This window comes from Arvicanthis niloticus, chromosome 11 (assembly GCF_011762505.2).
Source record: "Arvicanthis niloticus isolate mArvNil1 chromosome 11, mArvNil1.pat.X, whole genome shotgun sequence".
In the NCBI taxonomy this organism is placed as follows: domain Eukaryota; kingdom Metazoa; phylum Chordata; class Mammalia; order Rodentia; family Muridae; genus Arvicanthis; species Arvicanthis niloticus.
The window spans coordinates 15,470,643-15,488,522 of NC_047668.1; the positions used below are offsets into that span (position 1 = coordinate 15,470,643).

General features: G+C 41.2%; 1 long non-coding RNA gene across 2 annotated transcripts in view; it reads left to right on the forward strand.

Moving 5' to 3' along the window:
- The first annotated feature begins 1,051 nt into the window (after positions 1–1,051).
- LOC143443848 (uncharacterized) overlaps positions 1,052–17,880 on the forward strand; it is a 30,476-nt gene continuing 13,647 nt past the window's right edge. Inside the window, exons 1-4 of one of the 2 annotated variants that reach the window (XR_013113160.1) lie at positions 1,052–1,220; positions 12,690–12,798; positions 14,147–14,228; positions 16,203–16,288. This is a non-coding gene — a long non-coding RNA (uncharacterized LOC143443848). Of the gene's footprint in view, positions 1,221–12,689; positions 12,799–14,146; positions 14,229–16,202; positions 16,289–17,880 lie in introns of those variants that run through there. The other variant, XR_013113161.1, reaches the window with a different exon arrangement.

A 17,880-nucleotide genomic window follows, 5' to 3' on the forward strand; every position in this document is an offset into this window, starting at 1 on the left:
ATGTTTTGTTGTTTGTTTGTTTTGTTGTTTGTTTTTTACTATCTATCTATTTCTTTTATTAATTCATTTATTTATTCACTTCACATCCTGATCACCACAGCCTCCCTCCCTCCTCCCAGTCTCCCCTTCCCCACCAGGTCCAACCCTCCCTGGAATATCAAGTTGCATCACAGCTACCCCAGTCCTCTCCCACTGAGGCCATACAAGGCAGCCTAGCTAGGGGAAAGGGATTCAAGGATACACAACACAGTCAGAGACCCACCCCCAATTGAAGACCAAGCTGTACATGTGCTATGTTGAATAGAGCTACTTCATCCTACTGGGCCTTTCCTCCTTCTGCATGTAGTATACACACAGTGAAGGATAGTGTTGTCCAGCTCTGCTCACTTTTGGAGGCCAACAGGGTGCAGCTTAGTGCATTGGATTTACAGGCACCACAATTTCCTTTATATTGGAATCTGAAGGACCCCTTTGCTCTCCTCCTAAGCAACCTCTAGTTTCTGAATTGGGGGGGAACATTCTGGAAACATGCTTCCTCTCATCTTCTTCTTTCTCACCCCACTGTCAAAGGCCCCAGGAAAGTTTTATTCCAAGCCTTTTTTTAACTAAAATTACCATCGAAATGAGAATTCCCAAGTAAATAGCACCTTCTACTAGACACAAACACTGCATGACAGAAAACTTCAATTAAAAGAAGAATGAAGGTTAACGCAAAAAGTATAGTTTTTTTTTTTTTTTTTCCCAAAAACAACCACTAATTCTTTCAGTTTAAACATAGAAGGAAATGAAAGTCTTAGTAAAATGACTAAGGGTTTAAAGTCTCCGGTCAAGTTATCACCGGCACCAGAAAGTATTGGCAAAATGAAGGTGAGAATGAAGGAGATGGGTGTGCCGATGAGACACAGTCTTAAAAATGACCCTCGCTGGAAGAGAGTGGAAAAAGCCAGGATTGAGACCGCCAAACGTTTACAAAGAAAAGGTTGCACAGAACTATGTGACTTAAACAGTAACGTTTTCACATTCTTCTGGGAAGATTGGGTCGATAGCACGGAACTCAAACTAAGACTTGGACTTTGTCCATTCTGTGTGCAGTGAACACATTTTTTTGGCACGCGATTTAAAATACCTCTAGTTTATCATTCAAAAGTACAGCAAGGATGAGCTGTGCCCTGTGACACAACAGAGTGCCTGAGGCAGAGGCTGTATTGCCCTACAAAGAGGTAAGGAATCCCTGTGTCTGGTGGTGGGTGGTGTGTGTTTTCCTCTTTCTGTGGTATATAAGACACACGTGGAAGAGACCCTTTGTAAAAGCGAATCGTTGTGTAAACACACACAAGTGACTTCTGCAATTGTGTGAAGCATGAGGACATTCTAGTACTTGCCCTCTACCAGTATTTGGAGATCGTTCTGATGCCTAAAAGAGACTATGTTGCATAGTGTATTGTATATGTATATTGTGTATATATATACACAATATACATACATATATATATATATATATAGTGCATAGTGTCAACAACAACAATCACACAAGAGAGGGGACACTCTCTACTTGCTTACAAAACCACCAGCTTTTAAATATGCACTATATATATATATATATATATATATAGTGCATAGTGTATATATATATATATATATATATATATATATATAGTGCATAGTGTCAACAACAACAATCACACAAGAGAGGGGACACTATCTACTTGCTTACAAAACCACCAGCTTTTAAAAATGTTTGTAACTGCTAGTGGGAGAACGTGTATGTGCCACACGGCAAACTTCAAATGTTTATAATCTGGTCCTTCATGAGCCTTTCCAGGGTCTGCTCTAAATCTCAACTACGATAGAGATTATTATTCAGGGTAACTGAATAATATAAATGGAATGTTGGCAATATTTAGATTTTCTCTGGGGCTACACAGCATTTCTAAGATTAAACATTGATTTTATAACCAAATTATAATTTCCTACGTAAGTTCAAAGTTACCAAAATATTTATCAAGGAAAGACATTCTGACACAGCTCGTCAGGGCTTCTCTGTAGTTCTGAAGCCCAGTGTGTGACCATTGGGAGCTTCAGAGTGTCAGCAGTGCTTTCAGGGGTGGGGGTAGGGGGCTCACTGTCAAGGAACATCCCTCAGGGCTACAGCAAGGTATCCCTCCAGGGACTCCAGCCACTCTGTGCTCTCTGAAAGTAGTGCTCTGTAGTCGACTTTGAGATAAGACAATAGGAGCCAGTGGTGGTGGCAACTCATGCATACCTTTAATCAGTCCCAGCACTCAGGGGGCAGAGGCAGGTGGATCTCTGAGTTCAAGGCCAGCCTGAACTACAGAGGGAGTTCCAAGACAGCCAGGACTACACAGAGAAACCCTGTCTCAAAAAAAAGTGTGTGTGTGTGGGGGGGGGGCGAGATATGGTGGAAGCCACCAGAGCTATGAAACAGGGGTAGCAATCTTTGATAGTCTTTAGTTGAAATTATTTTACCAAATGTGGGAAATTATCTGTGAAAAAGTATCTGGACAATAATGTGCTTTCATTTTAACAAACTAGCTGTGGACCTTTGATACAAGATACACCCAGGAGAGGTGTAGTCTGGGTGACAACACAGCCATTCAAGTAGTTGAAAAATGTTCTCCAAAGATTTGAAGACCATTTGCAGGTGAACACAAATTGGTTGGGTGACTGACAGACACGGACTGGTAGTACAGGTGATGGAATACTGGCCTGCCATGAAGCAGGAATCTGTTTGTAGGAAAATTCGATTTATTTTCTTTTAATTCTTGACTTAAACGAGGACATGGAAGTTATGCACACCAAATTTGCTAAGGATAAAATTGGGAAGCCAGAGGCTCCAAGGTAGATTTTCCAAATGAAAACTACCACAATAGACTAGAACTAGGGAAAAAAAAAAAAAAAAAAAAAAAAAAAAAACAGAATAAAAACTGATCCTTTACTTCAAGGACCCCCAAACCAGTGCTCTCTCAAATCAGTCTGTGTAATTGATTGTGAGCTTAACTGTATTTTTGGCGTCAGAAGACCAGGGATTTAGAGAAGATCGTGGTGAGTATGGAGGGCAGCCCAGGTTCTTACATACCTGACGTCATACACTTCATTATGGAGGTTTAATTTTTTTAAAACAAAGGTAAAATTGCAAGACAGCATTTAAGTTAAGAGGAGTCTGGCACATAGATTTCTTATTTACTCACCATCATGTTTTAGCTGCATTTTGAACTAGTTGCGCACACTGAGAAATCTTCAAACGTCCCAACCATATCTGGACTTCTAGATCCCCTTGTGCCTTAGTGATATACAACATACTGGGACCGTTCTCAGCAAGGGCATCTGTTCTAGTAAGTCAAGGCTGTAAGCCGTAGTCACCACAACCCTCACCATTCCCTATTGTCTGACACACACCCTGCTGACTCATCTGCTTACCCTGCTCCCAGCATTTGAATGAGTAAGGGTAAAAAGTGATGAAGACTTTTGCAAACATGGGGTGTGCTTCCAGATGTAGCCAGCTACTGCAGGAGGAGCTGCAGGAAGAGCTGCAGGGACTCCAGGCCATGCAGGAAGCATTGTTGAAAGCTTGTACCATAGCTCTCTGGGAGGATTCTATAGCTTTGAATTATTCTTAACCCTTCTTTTAATAATGGTTCTTAAATGTTTAAACCTCCCTCCTAGCCCCATCACCCACCAGAGGTAGTGGAAAAGAAAGGATACCGGGCAAGTGGACCTGTTTAGAAATGGTTCTTTGGAGCAAATCCCATCTGCATTGTCAGGAACTGAATTGTTCAGTTCACAGGTTAACAGGCTGTGGCAGCTCAATCCACTCGAAGACATGATATCCCAGCAGTCCTGTTTGGTGGCATGGTGTTTGGTGGCAAATCAGCAGTGGTGGCATGAGCTAGCAGGACCAGCCAGGCCTATGCCAAATTGACGTGAGTCAGCAGGGATGCCAGGAGAAGTTTTCTCTCTCAACGATCAACAATACCGACAAGCCCCTCTCACAGTCTGCTGTGTCCTATACTCCTTCTAAACATCACACGCTCTCCATGGGTCTCGACTTGCCACGTGCAGCCGTGAGTCTGTCTTAGCAAAACTCCACATTGAGTCTCTCTCAGCTGACATCACTTTGCCCATCAGCCCGAGTCTGCAGAAGCGGCAAGAAGCCGCAGCACACTACCAGGTTTCTCTCTCGGGAGTCCTGACAAATGAAGCTCAATTACGCAATGTAAGGTGAACCAACACATGCCTGTCATTATCGAAGAATCCTTCATCATGTGTTCCTTTAACATGCTTGCTTTAGGAGAGCATTCTTTCACCTGTATCTGATCCGGTGAAACCTTCCTTCACAAGTCTGCCTTAGCAAAACATTCTTTCACCTGTATCTGCTCCAGGAAAACACTCCTTCACATGGTTGCCCCAGCAAAACACCACCAGATACAACTGACTTTCCAAAGAAACCTTAAGTTTCCACTTCAGGATTCCTACATAGAGATGGAGAGCAGGCAAGGTTAATGTCTTTCAAATTTCTTTTTATTTAGAAGAAGAGATATGTGTATCACTTGCTTATATTCCTTTGATTTTAAGGAGTCTTAACCCTCCATAAACGTAAAACCCAAGTAACAATATTATGTTTTAGTTCCGATTCATGTAAATTTCAGATAAAGGCTGGACTTGAAGTTAAATTTCAAAATCATTGCTGCCTAACAGTTCTCCAAAAACCTTAAATTATAATTCCACAGGCTGAGTGTTTACGACGTGCGGACACAAGCAGCATCTGCGCTCTTTTATCTTCTACATAGTTTGGATGAGCATCTTGGCTCTGTGCTCAGCCAGCCCTGCACAGTCAGGGATGCTTCTCATCCTCCAAGATTCCTGGGAGGCTAGGTCAGCACAGGCAGCACTGAGAGAGGAATGAGTTATGTCAATTCATTCCAGTTAGAGATCCTGAAGAACTGGTCCATATTTGAGATGCAGATGTGCACGTGTGGATTCCATTTGCAAACCCAAAGCCCTGACATGTTCCAATGAAGTCTGTGGAGGTTTGTGATGTTTAATGAGTGTCTGCCATCCCTGGAACTAAAAAGTATGTGTAACAAAAAGATGTTGTTTTGAGGAGCATCCAGTCTCCTTAAAGACAAGACACAAACACAAGAAATAAGTAGATAGTAATAGAAACAGCACATTGTGAAATACACTACAGGCTGTGTAAATGCATTGAGAAGGGAATGATGGTAAGCTAACCCAAGATGGGGAATGGGAAAAGAGCATGGATAATCCAGAGGAGAAGGATGTGCCCAGTAACAGCTACAGTATTGTTCAGAAGCATCCTCCTCCCATATAGGAGGCATGCATGGGTATGGGAGAAGCTTGATTCATCTGTGAAATCCTGCTTAGTGACTGAGCAGAGACTGGAGTGAGGAAAGAGGGGGATTAACAAGCTAACAGCAGTGAGGAGGCTGCAGGTGGTTTGTGGGGATGAAGTCACCAGGGCAATAAATACACTGTTTCTAGTGGCAAAGACATTGCAATTAACCACTGATTGGTCTGGTCTGGTGGTGATAGGCTAAGGGAAAATGCCAGATAGAGAGTGAGCGACACTTAGCATACTGAATGCTGACAGAGAACTGGATAGGGAATTCTTGTTAGAGCCTGTTGGATTCCATTTATTACCTTAAGGGATGGAATTAGCCCCATAAGGCAATGGACTTAATTTTTCCTTAAAAAATGAAATAAAAAAGAAAGGTTGGGTAAAGGTACAATTTTTAGGTGGCAAAGGAGGATTTAAGGGAATTTAAGATGCCATGTCTTAATTTCTTCAGGAGGTGGAGCGTCTCTGAAAATAAGCACATGGGATTAGAGATAGATTATGGGGAATATATACAAAGGGGCAGGTAATGGTTTTGCCCAGACACTCTAGAACCTACAGAGGTTGATGTCTAAACAGAGAGGGTGTGGTGTGAATGTGTAGCTGAGTACAGCATTGTGATTTTGAGAACTTTGCTCCTGAACCTTAGATGACAATCCAAAACAAAGAAGACAGTAGGCAAAAGAGACATGGGAGGAGATGCTGAGATCATCGGTGTGGCTGATCACATCCAGGAGTCTAGCGTGCAAGTGGGTGAGGGGTGGGGGAAGTGGGGGTAGGGCATGGCAGGGGGCAGAGATCAGAGCTGTCAGGACCAAGAGGAGAGAATGAAGGCACTGGAGAGCACCACAGAACAGGGAGAATGGAGGGGATGAAAGAAGGGGAAAGGTTTTCCCCCAAATAATAGTAGCAACAACAAGCTCCTGCTTCAAGATTAGGAAGTGGGGCTCTAGGTGACTGTGTCTCCACAGCTGGACTATTGAGGGGACAACACACTTGAGTGATGAATGAGAAGATGAGATATAAGGTGGGGCCATTACACAGATACCAAAAGTACCGAAGCCATGAAAGTGGTCCTAGAGCATAGGCTGTGGAGGACGGTGAGTCTAGTGCCACCATTCTGTGGAGGTTGGAACTGAGTCCATCTGAGGCTAGACTCTGGTGAGGGAGAGACTTGCTTAAATAGATGTCATAGGTCCTGGAAGAGGATTGTTTACTGGGAGCCTGTGAGAGAGATGAGCTAGAGGTTGCAGTGATTAGGGAGCAGGATTCCTATCCATTTAATAGATCGCTCTTCACATTCTGGGCCTCTGATTCTTCCAGGATTGCTGCCCTAACCAGTTTTGCCTAAGTGGAACCTAAGAGCCTCTCAACTAAGCTCCACAACTAGGCTCCTGCTTTCAGCCCAGCAGCAATCCCAACAATGCTTGTGCCACTCGGTCAGGACAGCTATGATCCCAGCTTATTTGGGGGAAATGGTGCTTCTTTCTCCTATCTCTGGGCTGGAGCAAAATCAGGGCTGACAGAGATGAGAGCTTGGGATGGAAAAACGGTTAAATAGGAATTCCCCCCCCCACACACACACAAAATAAACCCTTACTATAAACCAAAACACCACAGCTTGCCAGGGGCTGTTTAACAATTCAGCTCTACCTTTGTCTTTCTCTTCATTTGTTTGACCCAATTGAGTACCAGTTTGAGTACCAGACAGTCTAGCCTTGCTCTGTATCTGTTTCTTGCCAACATACTGATGTCATTCTGCATCCAGCTCTTGAAGTCACTTCTATACACATTCATGCCTTTTTCTTGGTGTCTAATTCACTATAGCTTCACTGACCTTGCTTTCCTTTAAGAAAATACACGGTCAAATCATTCTAAAAGTGTCTAGAAACAAACCACCATGTAGAGTCCTTTAGAGGAGCAATTTAGAAAGTGAATATATATATAAAATGTAACTCAAATACTTGTGTTCTTTAAAAAAAAAAACTTACAGTTCTGACAGAACATTAGATTACTGGAGATTTTTACAGGTAATATCACTTTCATATTTTGCTGGTTTTTTGAAATCTTAAAATTTGAGTTAATAAATAATCAAAACCCTTTAGAGTTTTGTAAAGCTAATGTTTATCATTTTTAGAAGTTTTGGTTTAAACTTTTGGTGATAAGAGGCACCGATAATGAGTTATTCCAAAGAGAAAAAAGAGATGGTTGGGCTCTTTTCTGTTCCTCCTGGGCCATGGCCACTGGAGCACAGAGCTCCCTCCAAACCAGATCATTGGGAAGGCTTGGAAGAGGGAGCCACATATGACTCACATTCAACTGAGCGTCGAATTGTGCTTGGAAAGATTTTACAAAAGACACACATTTGGTTTGGAATCACAGGAAAGTGGGATCAACAGAGACCTTTCAAGTCAACTGCTTCCCATGTCTGCTGCTCCTTCCCCTTCATGCCCTGCTCAGCCTTGCCTTCAGCTGCCTTCCAGAGACTTCTGTAATTATTCCACAGCACAACATAACTGATAAAGCAGTCCTTATTTGTAAGCATCCCGCCCACAGCACATCAGGTATGGTGTGTCTAAAGCCAGGCAGCAATTTCATTCTCACTGCGACCCTAGTGTGTTTCACCCGCCCAGGTTTATAACCAGGGACTCATCTCCTCTCACAGTCCTGCCTTAAACAGGAAATGCAACTTTACATCTTCTTCATCTGGATTCTTCCAATTATGTCTGGGATTCATTTCTAATTCCACTGCCTTTACTCCTCTTCTCTTTTAGCAGATTTTTCCCCCTCTTAATCAGTTTACTGCCCTGCCATCATAGTTAGTGGTGCCAATTCAATTCAACATAATGGAAAACTAACTGTCTAATGGACTCGAATTCACAGAAACCATTTGCTCAGGCACCCCTTCTCCTCTCTTGAACAGCTAAGCTAATAATCAACACTAAGATGCAGTTATTAGCAGATTGTAGGAAAAAAAACCATATAGCTTCAGTGCTCTGCCACTGGGAAGTTGAAATGTACGATTATCTATGTGTCCATGTAGTTAGAGGAAATCTTAACTTTAATAGCATCTATTAGCACCAAATGTCTAAGGAAGTAGACCTGGGTCTATGACCCATGTGCTAGTCTTTGCAGAAAGGGTGAGAACATCGTGTCAGCAGCTCTTGTGGGGCTTAGAGCTGACCCCATATCCCAACCTCCTCTGTGCCACAGCACTCTCTTATACTCTTGTATCTGTGGGGTCACACGGAGCCTGGTATCCTACCGTTGACCATGGAAATTGACTTGGGGATAGTGGGAATGTGACATGGCTCAGTTCAATATGACATGGTCGTGGGAAGTTTACTGAGCAGCACTGAAGGATAGAATTGCTGGTGGCCATGTCGACACCCCTTAGAAAATTCCCGAAAGAAGCCGAGTACCAGCACCAACCAACCAAGAAACAAACAAACAACAAAAAGACTTCCAAAAGATGGAGAGAAATCAAGTATTATGACCTTTGAAAGTAGCAGATGGTTCTGTGACACTGAAGCCAGGTCTGACCCTGTACTTTCTGGGTCTATGGATCTGGCATCTAGGCAGGCTTTATTTAAATGAATTTAGGAGTGTGCTACTGATAATTGAAATGTTCCCGCTAATGTATGTAATTTGTCTAATTACAAGTTCCACCGACACTTTAGATGGGATTTTTTTTTTTTTTCATTCTAGTGCTTCTCAAAGGGAGAGGAACAAAGTTCTCCCTTCTGGGTGGTGATAACATGCAGATTCTGCTGCAGAACTGAGTCTCAGGCAAACTTCTGACTTGGAATTTGAAAAGATCAGGCTCGGGAACCTCATGCTTGACAAACAATATGGTTGTTTGTCAACCATGCAAAAAAAAAAAAAAAAAAAAAGAAAGAAAAAAAAAAAAAAAACAACACTACCGAAGCTATGACTTTCGATTCTATCACCTTAGATGAAGCTGCTTTATAAAGACACCAGATCAGCTCATGAGTTGTCAAACAGCAACTCTGTTCAAATAATTGATCACCAGATTTTAAATGTCAGCACTGATGCACCTAGAAAACAAATTGAATTCTTAAGGGCCTATGAGAAGGGACTGGAGTGGGGACCACCCTGTGGAGACCCTGAAGAGGTTTCTCTTGCCCTGGGACCTGTATTCTAAAGACCATGAGAACACACATAGTCCTACCAGGTTCAAGATTAAGAAACATGGGCAAGGACAGTAGAAAGGGAAAGAACCATGTTTGCCTGGAAAGATGCAGGCAACAAGGCAGACATGGCAGAGGCACAAGATGACATGACTATTGTCAATTTTTATTCTTTCAGAGGTTGAACTTTTACACTACTCTAATATGAGATTCATTTCTCACACTTGAATGGTTCCTCATTTTCCAAGGAGCACAAGGACAAGGAAATATCCCTCATCTGTAAGGTCCCCATGGACTCTTCTACTTCTTTGGACCCTTTCTATCACATTTAAATAAGATGTGCTTAATTAGCCAAATTTTTGGACCAGACATCTTGCAGCTAAAGGAATTCACTTCCAAATTAATTTAGAGGAGACAAACTGTGGGACAACAGTAACATGAGTGATCTACTTATCAAAGGATGGTTATGGAATATATTCAGCAAAGGGGGATGAGTATTGATGCCCAGGATGGTCTCAAACTCATAGCATTCATCCTGTATCTCTCAAGTACTGGAGTTACAAGGATGAGTGAGGTTCCTTGTCCAGATAATAAGGCTAAATTAAATATTAAAGCTATTATTAAATCAAGGTGGTTTAGATGAGGTGGGAACAGATCTTACAGACCAGGGGCTGTAGAACTCAAAATAAGCATCACTGAAGAGACCTGAGCAGCGTGGGCCCGGAAAGCCAAGGTTGACCTTGGAGTACAGAGGGGATGAAGACACTTATATCCAAAAGTAGCAGCTTCCTCTGCTTGGGCTCTGTGACCTTAGGTTTCTACGTAAGAATAAACCAAGCTAGAGGAGGCTCAGGGCTCCGCCTCAGTGTGAGTCATGTGGGAAGACTTAAGATCACTGTTAAGAGCGTTATGACACATCTGGAATGGACCAGGAAGGGTTTACATGAAAGAATGGTAGAACACACAGTAGCATTTGGGGGCTGGAATATATGCTGTGAAACTAAGACATGCTGGGAGACAGGGGACAATTGCTAGTCTGTGCTGGCTAGTTGTAGGTCAGCTTGTCACAAGCTAGGGTCATCTGGGAGGAGGGAACCTTAACTGAGAACCCCTCCCCCCAACCACACACACACCAGATTGACCTGTAGGAAAGTTTGTGATGTATTTTTTTTTTTTTTTTTTTTGATTGATGGTTGATGTGGGAAGACTCAGCCTGCTCTGGGTAGTACCACCCCTGAGCAAGTGGTCTAGGGGCTTTTAGGAAAACAGGCTAATTGAGCCATGGGAAGCAAGCCAGTAAGCATCACAACGGCTTCTGCATCTGCTTTTGCCTCCAGGATCCTGTCCTGCTTGAGGTTCTACCCTAACTTCCCTCTGTGATGGACTGTGTTGTCGGAACTCTAAACTGAAATAAACCCTTTTCTCCACATTCTTTTGGTAATGGTGTTTTATCACAGCATTAGTGACCCTAAGATGCCCTAAAGCAGTGGTTCTCAACCTAGGGGCTGAATGACCCATTTTACAAGGGTCACCGAAGACCATGGAAAACACAGATATTTACATTACAAGTCATAACAGTAGCAAAACTATAGTTATGAAGTAGCAATGAAATAATGTTATGGTTGGGGGTCACCACAACATGAAGAACTGTATTAAAGGGGCGTAGTATTAGGAAGGCTGAGAACCACTGGTCTGGAGGATGTTTATCTAAAAACTAACACCCTTTTATTGGCTCCCATCACCCTTGGAATTCCAAAGATGTCAACAGATTATTTGATCTAGAAGCAAGTTCTAAACTTAAGGATGCTGAAGGTCCATTGACTGACAAAGTTATTCTCTGGATTTTTTTTTTTTTAAGCTTTCATAAAAGGAGAAATTGCTTCTGAAAAATAGGGTATTTGGTAAGTAAATTTAATTACAGTTTCTTTACACCAGAACTTTCCAGTGAGAATGCAAGTTTTTTGAAGTTGTTTTCTAAAGTGCTCCCCCATAAATATTTTGCCCACCAGCTGTGATAACAAGTGAGAGCTGTTGAATTCTGTCCATTTCATGAAAATAACAGTGTGTGCCCTATCACTGGTGTTTTATGGTAGGAGGTGGGACGACTTTTTATTTAAACCTCAATTTTTTTCTTTCATTCATTCACTGTAATAAAAGCAAATGAAGTTTAGCTTTTGAAAAAAAGTAGTAACTCATGTAAAGAAACAATTAGAAGGATTATTAAAAATTCATAAATCATATCAAATTTATAAGAAGCTCTGAGTGCTAATAAATAAGTCGTGTCTTTATCTAGACACATTCAAACTGGGCATTTATTTAAAAAAAAGGGTGGGGACAGGGGAAGGAAAATCCAAGTGGAATGAGGGATCAGCAGATGAATTACTTCATCCTAAATGCTTCTATTGGCTTTCTTTACAGGAACTAATTTTCCCTAGTGATGATAGACGGGGAGGGTCATCAATCCAGCTTTTTACCCTGGGTGGATACTTGTTTTTCTACATGCATAATTTTTTTTTTTCTCCTTGGCTCCAGACACAAAACATAGTATGATTGTGATACAGGATTTATTTGAAGAGATTTCATCTGGAAGGAAGTCAAGCAGGGCGCTAGCAGGGGAGCTTTTACAGATTATGACATGTAATCTGGATAATACTCTCAAACACAAAGATCCGAATGTTGGGATAAGGTTACCTCATATGTGGCCATGAGACTCCCCTCCTGCAACCTCTCTGAACTCACTCTAGAGTCTGAGAAGAGCCCAGCTTGCACATGCTGGAAGGATAAAGGGAGAGACAACACCAACACAGAGGCACGTGTTCCTAAGGTAGCCCAAGACAAATCGCCCAACAGGACTTATGCATTCTGCTATTGTCGCCTGACAAATGGATTGCTTTTTAGATAGGATTCATATCCACAGTTATTGATATAGACAGGGTTTGGGGTTGAGTGCAAATAAGACCTTATTTCCATTCTGATACTTGAAGTTATATAAAAATGATTCTTAACTTTACCTATTCATTTGGAGACCAGTAGATTTTAACACGTCCTCATTTTGGAACTGACTGCTGAAAGTACATCTTCATAACATCCAAGTTAAGTTGTGACTTTGTGAACACAAAGAAGATTCTAGAAGATATTAAATGATTTTTTTTTCTATTTGCAAGACTCTTTCCTGGTTGCCTTAAGATCAAGACTCTCGGCTCCTTCTCCATGTCTGCCTGGGCTCTGCCATGTTTCCTGTCATGCTGACAATGGACTGAACCTCTGGAACCTGTAAGCCAGCCCCAATTAAATACTGTCCCTTTTAACAGTTGCCTTGATCATGGTGTCTCTTCACAGCAATGGAAACCCAAACTAAGACACATTTCTAAAACTTTTGGAAAGGAAAACAACCCCTAAATTTCAGACAATTGATTATACTAACTCTCAGATCTAACCCACTCACAAATGGGCTGCTTCTAGAATTAACTTGTTGTTTGGATTTCGAAGCCAAAGCTAGGCAAAGCAAGTGACAAGAATTCCTTAGACACCATTACCCTGCAGATAATTCTCCCCATTAGCCCCACGGACTATTTTTTTGTTGTTGCTTCACATATCAGCTTACTTGAGAAAAAGCCACATTATTGTTCCAAGTGAAATGCTATTTTTAAAAGATGATTTTATTTTAAATTATGTGTCTGTTTGCTAATATGTGCATGTGAGTGCAGGTGCCCATAGAGGCCTGATGTAGGTGCTGAGAACTGAGCTCAGGTTTTCTGCAAGAGCAGCGCACATGCTCTCTTAAACTGCCGAGTCATCTCTCTAACCCCTTAAATGAAAACTGAAATATGAACATTGAGTGGATCAATGTGGTGATATCCAGTGACTAGCCATGCTCAATTCCTATTACGCAGGCCATCAGTGGTTTTTATTTAAAATTGGGGACAGGGGTTTTCCTTTATGTCTTCTGCTTAAAACTGTGCACAAACAAGTAACATAATATCTACTGTGCAGGTTGGATTTGTGTGTTTAGGAATAATTAAATACATACATATATATGTGTGTGTGTGTGTGTGTGTGTTTAAGAACAATTAAAGATAAAAGGCATGAATTTGAAAGAGAATGCACTTCTCTTTTATGTACATGGGAAGGGTTTGGTAGGAGAAAAAAGAAGGGGTAAATGATATAATTATATTATAATATTAAAATACTAAAAATTTAAAAAGCTATATCAACTCACTGACCATGTTGCCCTATGCCCATCACTCCAGAGGCAGAAGAGGCAGATCTCTGTGAGTTCAAAACCACTTTGTCTATAGAGTGAGTTCTAAGACACCTGGGGCTGCATAGTGAGGTCCTTTCTCAGAACAAAACAAAACAAAACAAAACAAAAACCCATTCTAGGTAGACTCATTCTATTATAATGTTGCTTAGTATATAAGCTGCATTGCTATATGTAAAATATAAAATACAGCCTTCAAATTTAGAAATAAAGCAATATGAACATTAAAAGAAATCCTTGGGTAGATAAGCCAGTGGATACTGACTCTTAATCCTTTGATTAGTCAATAGAATGTTCTGATTTTGCCTTCATTACCCCAAACCAGCATCCAATAAACATCATTTTACAAACTCCTTGCAGATCTTGAACACATAGAGAAGAAAAGACAACAGGGAGACGATGCTTCCGTATGAAGATGACAGGCGATACTGGAACCCAGGAAGTAATCTTTCTGTCCTGTATTTCTCTATGAACATTGCTTCTCCATGCAGTTTCATACTGAAAAGTTAAAAAAAGAAACATTTATTTTAATATAGAAACAACAGAACAAAGTGTAACATGCTGTTAATTAGTTCTGGGACAGAACAGAGTGTTATGTAAAAAGAACGTGCATCAGAGAACATGAGCCCTGCCCCACACAAATCCTCTCCTTCCTCTGCAGACACTGACACACATTTCTGAGCTTCCAAATCAGAGAGCTTTTGATGTGGACGTAGAGCAAGCAATACTATTTTAAAACTACTTTCTTTGTTTGTGAAATGATAAAAATACTGTTTTTCTTACGAAAGGAAACAAAAAAAGTAGAGAAATAATCTAAAAGATCAATGTGTGTGCGTGTGTGTGTGTGTAGTGTGGGTTTAAATCCATACTCACTTGGCTGTGATGATTCCATCCACCTAAGCAGAGAAAGACCAGACTTTCCCTCCTTGTGTTTTACAAGCTTCTTAGTTTGAATGCTGTGTGTTTACTCTGCTCGAAGTCCACAGTACACTTCACGTTGTTCTATTTCACTTCCCATTCATGCAGCCCCGAGAAGTATATGTGCCTTTCACTCAAAGGGAACAGAACAAAAGAAAAACTAGGGTAGTGGAGCCTCAGGACTTTAGAGCCATAGAGGTCAGCCTTGACCCTGGGCCAGCTGTCTGACTGTCTTGGAGCTTTTGCAGTACCCTCCCTGCCAGAGAGGAGATGACTATGATTTGTTTATTTCTCTTGTTTCAGTGTTGCATTGATTCTCTTGAATTGTGGGCTGAGTTCTTGGGAAAGGAGATTATATATATATATATATACAGATATACAGATATAGATACAAATATGAATGTGGGTACACATATAGAGGTAGGTAGATGGATGGATGGGCAGGCAGGCAGGCAGGAAGGCAGGTAGGCAGACAGACAGAAAAACAGAAAGACAGGTAGGTAGATAGGTTGGTAGATGATAGATGGTAGATATAGTCACACAGATATTAGATAGGTAGGTAGGTAGATACATACATGCATGCATACATCCATATGTACATATATATGCACACATACATACATTCATACATATATATATATATATATATACAAAAATATATACATAGGTAGGTGGGTGGATGGATGGATAGATGGATGGATGGATGGATAGATAGATAGATAGATAGATAGATAGATAGATAGAGGCATCCAGCAGGTAAGGTATAGATTAGATATATAGGCATGCATAGAATGTTATGATAGAAGAGATTCAGTTAAGAATTGCTAATCTTAGTCCTTTAATTCCTTCAAATATTTTTTGTAGCCATCAAACAGGGGATAAAAGGAGAGACTGGTTGAATACAGGATGCCAGTAATCATTGTAACAAGTAATGGAGGCAGGGGTGAAGCAGCTGCTCACCCTTTGTTGTCATAAAGTGGCCCATGGTTAGAGATGGTTAGAGCATTAGGGGAGCAGATCTCTGGGGTCTGTGTCCACTGTGACTCTAATAGCATTAGAAGGGGTGTGTTGGTGTAAACAATAACAAAGTTTAGGTTAGTGCAAATGGCTGACTGTTGACTCTGATTCTGAAGAGAGAAAAGAGAAGTTAGACCAAACTTCCTGTTATGCCCAATTTATGGGAAAGTGAGAAACACAGCTGATTCCAGTGAACATGAACAATGGGATAGTGTGCCCCAGATTCTGAAGCCTCAGGATTGTCACCAGTGGAAATAAAATGGCAAAGAGACAGCAAAGGCAAAACAAGCCGTGCCTGTGGGTGTTTGGAGGAAGGTGTTTAACCACAGAAAGGGGCTAGCTGAGAGCCTCTGTACAGGGATAACTCTGTACCCACAAGAACAAAGACTCTGAATCCTGCCTGGTGGGACAGGACATCTGACACCTAACCTACAGTGGCTACCTTATGAAGGAACACTCTTCCCCCCCTCTTTCTTCACAGCATGTCCTTTAGAGAAGCAGACGACCTGGAGTTTCCTGTTACTGGCTGACAATTTAGACCACACTTTAGTGTGCAGGCCGACCCTACCTTCTTTCTGTCATTGTAAATAAAGACCCCCAAATCAGAAGCTTCTCCTTCCAGCTTTTTTTTTTTTTTATTAGTCAGAAGAGAGACTTTTTTTACTCAGAGGAAACTCCCCATTGGCTTTTACAATTATTACCAGACTCCCACGAACATTGTGGCCTCATGAATTTATATTAACAATCTCATTAATTCGGCTATATATTTTTCCGCGGCAGCAACAACAAAATGGTCCTTGTTATAGTCTTATATATGGGAATTCCATCTTCTTAAAAAAAATCACCATGTGATTATAAAAACAAATATGTAAGGGAAGAGAATCTGTGGCCACCAGAGGGAAAGGAGTCACAGCACACTGATGGACCATAATAAAAGACAAATCAAACTTACGATGGAGACTTGGAGGCCTGAGCTTCAGATCTGCACCTACACTCTCTGAATTTTATGGCCTCCCTAAAGGGAAAGGTATGCGGTCTGTTAAATATCATCATAAAATATCTCCTTGAGGCCTTAAAATGTGAGTGTTAGATGCTTAATCCATCTAGTGTGGGACACTTATAAAGCCGAGACACCAGTCCCCAAATCCAGGACAGTCCCCCTAGTATACAGACATCAGAGGAAGGAAAGCAGCTACGAGCTGAGTAGCCATGACAAAGTCAGAATAGAAATGCACTTTTGTTGTATATTGATTAAATGAATTTAATTATCTTATCTATACATTTCTGTTTCTACATGGGAATCCAGGAGAACACAAAATTCTCATCTAACGTCTACTGAGAATGACCCTAGAAGTGCTGTTCAGTTTGTTATATATTACATGATGTTTTTACAATGATAATTATTTAATTATAATAATGATATTAATGTAACAAATAAAAACAAGCCAACAATATGTGGGATGGTAGAGATTTTAAAAATTCTGGTCATCTCAGACAATATCAGTGAATATGACCAATGACTGGGGCACAATCTTATAGCTGAAATAAAAATGGTGATATTGAAGAGTCACTTTATAGTTACTACAGCATCCCTTGTAAATTCCTTATTTGATCTCCATTTTTATCTATCGTTGGCATGTATTTAGAAACAAAAAGCCAGCAATTATCTCTACATCAGAAATCAAATGTATTACTCCAGGTAAGCCATTGATTTATTATTAAGAGCTGCTCAAAACCCGATGAGGGGGGTGTGCACTTTGAAAAGATCTATCCCAATGGCTTGGGAATGGGAGCTCAAGTCCCAGGTACAACAGAAAGACAAGATGGCAGCGTTGGAGAAAGACAGTAAGCAAGCTCAGGATGCTTGGAGAGCGGGAGATCCAGGCACTGACCCTCTGCATCCTGACATGTGCCCCCTTCCCACACTGTTTAGATACTCCATGTCTGAGAGTGGAGAATGGAGCCAGAACTAGCTGGCTTATTTGCAAATATTAAAACAACAACATACAGTAGCTCATATCCTCAAGGGTTGGGAAGGAGAACGGGAGGGTAGGAAGGAGGTTGGAGCGCCCAGAATTGCTCAACAATCTCATTAATCCCATCACTTATAAAGTATATGCAGTAGAGACTGAAGCCAATGAAAGTCTCCGAAATAGAAG